Source organism: Diadema antillarum, unplaced genomic scaffold (assembly GCF_040938485.1).
Source record: "Diadema antillarum isolate AM-2024a unplaced genomic scaffold, OU_Dant_1.0 seq00001046_RagTag, whole genome shotgun sequence".
NCBI lineage: Eukaryota > Metazoa > Echinodermata > Echinoidea > Diadematoida > Diadematidae > Diadema > Diadema antillarum.
In genome coordinates, this window is record NW_027271877.1 from 410,726 (window position 1) to 417,185 (window position 6,460).

The window sequence follows — 6,460 nt, forward strand, 5'->3', positions numbered from 1 at the left end:
CTACAGTTAGACATTTACAGGGGAACCTTGTTATAAGGAGGACCTAAGAACTATAACAATTACCTAATGTTGTTTGAAACTGACAATGACCTTGTTATATCAGGTTCTTCAACATATCTGGGGAAGAAAACAAGGAAATAAAAAAAAGTTGGAACCTGTAAAATCAGCTCGTTAGAGGCGTTTTGTTTCTGACCTCTTCATAAGGAGGTTCCCCTGTAGTAGCCTTCATTTTGCAAGAACCGCGGGAGCATCTGACTGCAATGTGCTTGCCTGTGCTGGAAATTATGTACCCTTTCTGTAGACAAAATATGTATACAGCTGTAGCTTTCCAGCCTGTTACAATTCAAACAGTCCCAGTCAAAAAAGTATCCCAGCTCCAAAGCGTAATCATTCATGAAGAAGAAGAAGAAGAAGAAGAAAAAAAAAAACAACCCAAGAACATGAGATATTCAAGGAAATGTTTGCAGTTGTCACAGCTCAACCGATTGATGGTTTGAGTCCTACAAGTTTTACTTGGCCGTGGAAAAGGGAATGCCATTTTCTACAACACACTTCTGTTCAGATCAGATTTGTGCACAAGGAACAGCTACAGTATCTCTGACGATCTTTGGAACATGGCTGTAAGTGCTGACCGCTCGTCAATCGTACCATAGTTCACAATATAAATCAACAGACCTATTGTAACGCGACGAAAAAGTGAACATGATGGACCCCTGCGTCACAATTTTGCGAGATAAAGTCGCATACAACATTTTCATATCAAGTCCTTATGCTTCAGATTTACAACGTACAATATCATACACATGCCAAAAACAAAACAAAACAAACAAAACAACAAAGTTAAGACATTAGTGCATTGGGTTCCTTCAAATGCTGCAATTCCAGGGAAAGGTGGTACTCCTTCCAATACCATGGGCAACATACCTACATATATAATACACAAAGTTGATGTGATATTAAGCTGGTGGTCCTCAAAAGGTTAAAGGTCAAGATTTCATTTGACTAGTCAACTTGCAGACCAACTACAATGTACTGGCTTGCTTTGCCTTGATGAACATACATCGTATGTAACAATGGCTCCACTGTAATACCCTATATCAATCTGAAGTGTTTGTGACATTGTACAAATATGCTCTTGTTGGACATGCTTGACACACTTTTTTCAACGCAATTTTTTTTTTCTTCCGTTCAGCACCTTGCGATCAAGCTGTAGCTTTCATCGTTTGTTTGTTTGTTTGTTTTTTAAACACAACAGGCAACAGCGAAGCTTTCAAATTTCAACAACAAATTCAAAGTCTGTCTCCGATCAGGACACATTAGGCACACATGCGTAGTAATAAAGAGGTGGAGTTGAAGGCACATGTTACTAATTTGACAAGTATGACTGCAATAATATGACAATAAAGTCCAATTTACATGTACTACCACGTATGCTTAAAGCAGGTACATACACTCATATTTAACTGTAAAAGTATAGCATCATTCCATGTACCGGTCATTGGAATATAGATACGCGGAAGTCATACGACTTGATTATCTATCAGTCTTTTTAAATAGCTGCAGGTTTGCAGTATCAATGTGTCTACAGGGCACATGCTTGTACATACCAACACCAATTTGGAATGGGTATTAAAGCAAAAGGGTAAAATATCTCTAACTTTTCTCTTAATTCTATTGCCATGCATTTGACTTTCTTGGTTCATGACTACTTTTGCTGGATTATTTCGTATACTTCTGTAATTTTTATTTTGTAACCCCTTCAAAAAGGAGAAAAACCTTACAATTATTGAATATCACATCCATAAAAACTTAGCAGTGCTTCCACACTAAAATGGAGTAATTTTTATAGTGGAATTTTGGAGATGATGTGAAGTATTTCACAATCTGCAACGTACCCCCGCCTTCACCCTGAAATTTAGTCTCTTTGAAGATTTACAGTTCACATCTGCCTTCAAATACACATACACAATTACCTGATAAGGCTTTTGTTATACTACAGGCATTATGATGAAATTCTAAACACCTGAAAAAAATGCTCACGAGAGTTGAGGTTTGTGCATGAAATGGTTACAAGCAAAGCAACAACAACAAAATGTAAATCTAAAGGACTGGGCACTGTGCGATACGATTTCCATTCAATAAATTTCCAGTCACAGACAAGTTGAAAATTCTCAGATCTCTGGCGTAGATGCCTCCCACACTAACGTCTGCACAGAGAAAGCGTAATCTGATTGTGGATTAAAGTGGAAATATCTTCTTGCAGATACACGGAGATTGAAAACATAACAAAACACGTATGTAATTGACATTTCAGCAAAAGCACGGTACACACAACCACACTCCATACTCAGAAATACATACCCCATCAGTTATACATCTTATCTACCACTATCTTATTTTTTTGTTGTCTCACTCCTAATTTTTCCATGTATATTTTACAAAAATATTCACCCATTTACATTACAGAGTGCAAAAAACGAAGACATACGTATAGAATTAAAAAAATTATTTTCTATTTACACCAGTTTGACAAACAAAACTGAGGCATGTCATATAGTGTACAAAACATTGTGAATCAATAAGGCATCAAATATTTAAATTACTCAATAGTATCAATTTCACTGACAAATCAACAACAAAAAAACCACACGAAATAATAGATTTATCTTCTCATTCCACATATCTTGGCATGCTGGCAAATCATATCAAAATCAAACAAATGCAATATACTCTCTGTGTCAAATACATTTACAAGATAATAACAAAACATTTGAACAACACAGCATCCGCTTTGGTTGATCCAACTGCAAGAAGGCGATTGTCAATGCTGGACAAAAAATTGGAGGGAATGTCGCAAATACTGTACTCTTTTATCATCATACTTTTGAGAGCGGTCACAAACCCTACCAGCAGAAGGTAAGATGAGCTATACCAATGAGCGTAAACAGCAACCCCGTCCATTCCACACTCCCCCACCCCACCCACTGATCCAAAGTGGTTACCACAAATGAGAATTATCCTTGGTAAACTACAATCTGTGACTATGCAAACATCCCAAGTTCCCAGTTTGATACATGAATCCTAACCAAATTGAAAACTGCTAAAAAACACAAAAAAAAGAAAAAAGGTTGTGAATGCAAATATTACTTGCAGGGCTATCTGTTTTCATTCTATCAATAAGCATTACTGTCCAGAAAGCTTATTTTCCCGGAAACATACAGTGCAGACGATAAGCACAACAGATTGATACACTCTTGTGGAATGTTGGTGAAGGAATAAAATTCCGGCACAAGAGTGGCAATAGCCCCTTTTACTCGGCCAGTAAAGCTTGTCACATGAATATTGGTAAAGACATAAATGTGAGAACCAGTCCTACGGGAATGATACACATCTCAACAACCCAACAGACCCCTCAAAAATTGCAATATCAATTTGAAATATTGTACGCACTCGTCCAATTGTGTGAGATCTGAGGTCTAATGCATGCGAGAGATGATAAGCATGTTGCAGATCTTGTGTAAGCATCACTACAGAACTCTTTATAATTCTGCAGACAGAAGACTGATCAGAGACTTATTGCATTACCCTGGGTTAGTACCTCCAAGAGATCATAATGACACCAGTGACGTAAACACAGCTGATGGGGGTTTATGCACTCATTGTCGTTCACAGACTCAATGTCGATTAGAGAACCACCTTCCATTCTTTCACTGACAGCATCGGCCATTTTAAAACACATGAATGTCGCATGTCTGAAATTCTTGATGTCACCACGAAATACTGCAAGAACCACAACTGTACAGACTTCCATTTTAGTTTGTTTGTTTGCTTTTTTTACACCCCAGTTGGATAACGACTAGCTGAAATCAAGAAAACAAAACAAAATAAAAAAACTTGAAACCATGACGACCAATCTGCAGCTGTCAAAGACATCTAACACAATGGCTCATGGCTGATTACCTGTTCTTTGCCTGGCCGTCGCCATGGCAACTGCAACAGCTCCCGCCTGCAATTGTTGTTGCATGTGATTTATCAGAATTACACAAGTCCTGCCTGGATTTATGTATCCTGTAAAGCTGCAAATTCAATAGTATCATTAAGAAACACTTAATATGATAAGACACTGCTAGAAATACCTCGGTCATCACACTTCGCTCGTGCCCACTTGCCCAGTCTATTCTAACCACTACGATGTCCCGGCCATTGAACTTTCTGTGGTTCCATAGATTTTTGTCGCAAGATAAGTCAACACTGATTACACTGCATTTCATTCATTTTTCTCTCATTAGTTTGATGACCTTTCTAGCATGGATAATAGAGACAAATAAACTATGTTGAGCCCCAGTGAGTTATCGAGTAAATGTGTATGCCCTCTGTAACAACTATGTTCTCATTTGCACATAGAATATGTTTGCTTTTTTAAAGAGATAAGAATATGACAGTCTTGTCTAAATTATACATGTTTTTGATAAATACCTGCTTATCTGTAAGAGGCAAGGGATTACACATAATTACGTAGACAATTTCTTGTGGCTTATACCTTGAGTCTTGGAGAAAAGAGGAATTACTGACTGGCAATTCACTCGCGTCATGCAACTATCCCATGTCATAACAGATGTCTACAAAGGAGTATTCTCTACATGTACACAAATAGTCTTAAGCATCAACAGGGCTTGCACTATTTGTGTCAAAAATGGAATGCCACAAAAATGGAATGCGAGGAAGTTTTATTCTCAGAAGATATATCATCAGACTTACATACTATTTCCACTTCTGATTTTATAGTCTGTATCACAACTCTTAATTGACCTTTGATCTTGCATTTGGTGCATAAAACAGATCAGTTTTACATCATTTCCTAAACCTTACACATACAATGGTATATATAATTGTTTTTTTCTTCTTCTCACAGAGAGAGAAAGTGACTTCTCCAATAACCAATACACTCTAATCCTGAATAATCTTTGTTTGGCATTTCTCATGAGTTTTGTGGGTTTTTTTTTAAGTATGTGATTCTGTTTTAGCAGTGTTAGTACCAATAATCAAGGATGAAGATGTGATAATGCATTATTTCAGTTCATTAGGAGGACATGCAGACAAGCTAGAATGGCACACAGTATAGGATTTCTTTTGACAAACAGCATATATGTTTAAATATGCTTAAAATCTTCCCCTATAACCAAGAACGACAAGACTGAATTGCAATCCCTTGGAAATATCACTCACTTGACTTTACACAGATCAAGCAGCTTGTTTTTCAGCTTTTCTTTGCCTCTTCAACTACTTGCACACATGTGCATCATTTCCTTTGTTTTTAGCTTCTCTCTTCCATCACGCCAGGAGGGGAGACAATAAAACATACTTGGCCCTCCAGACAATGACTTTGTATTTCCTGTTGGCGTAACTGACACGTAAATACACTTTACTATTTACTTGCGCTGAGGTCTGAAATGAAGCTCCATATTACTGTATGTGCCACAATATTTCTCAAACATCATATTTCACAATTTTCAGGCTTCTTTTTTGCAGGCAGTTAAACATTTGCAATTAAGAAACACAATAGCAAAGTGAAAGATGTGCATAATCCGTCTTAAGGGGAATGGTAAGTGATTTCCCAACCACGGAGATGATTAAACACTCCATTCGTGTATACATGGAGGCGTTAATAAAATTGAATTGAATTGAATTTTGGCGTGTTGCTCAATTTCAAGAGCATCAGCTGATTTGCAAAAATGATAAAAGATTACGTAGTATCAATATGGCGTACAATGAATGTGAGGTATAGAAGACTTAGTGAATGCCCCATCAGTCCGAGACTGAGCTGCCGTCATGCTTTTTGCTTGAAGCATATTACTCGGGCTTCTGGGAAGTCGACTTCTATACCAGAGATCACAATAGGTGGAATGTTGACCACTCTGAGGAGGCAACAACACATAAAAGCATTGCCAATTTGAGGAAGACCATACAGTACAACAAGAACAGCTCACCGTACCTTCTCACAAAGTCAGGCAGATATGCTATCGGGAGCATTTAACTGGCCTGCGTGTTTTCGCAGTACAGTCAATAGATGTGTGTTCACAAAATGCGACCAATATTGGCATGGTCTGAGAGCGGTGAATCAAAAAATGTACCCTCGTTACACATGCGGGCCGGTGCACAAACACATGGTTGCAAAGCAAGCTTGTGCATACGAAAGTACTATACGGCTCAATATGATTGACAAATCAAGCCATATGATTACAACGCCAATATCACAACATAAGCATAAACAAAATATATATCTTTACATCTTGAATAGAATTACACATTTCTTTCATTTTTGTATCATACAAAATAAATTCCATCTTACATTGTGGATGCAGCAAACACACAATATATACAAAAAAAGAGAAGAAGAAAAGGGAAAGGGTATAGGTCAGATATCCATGGCATTCAAGTTTTTTCAATCCTATTCCTGTCC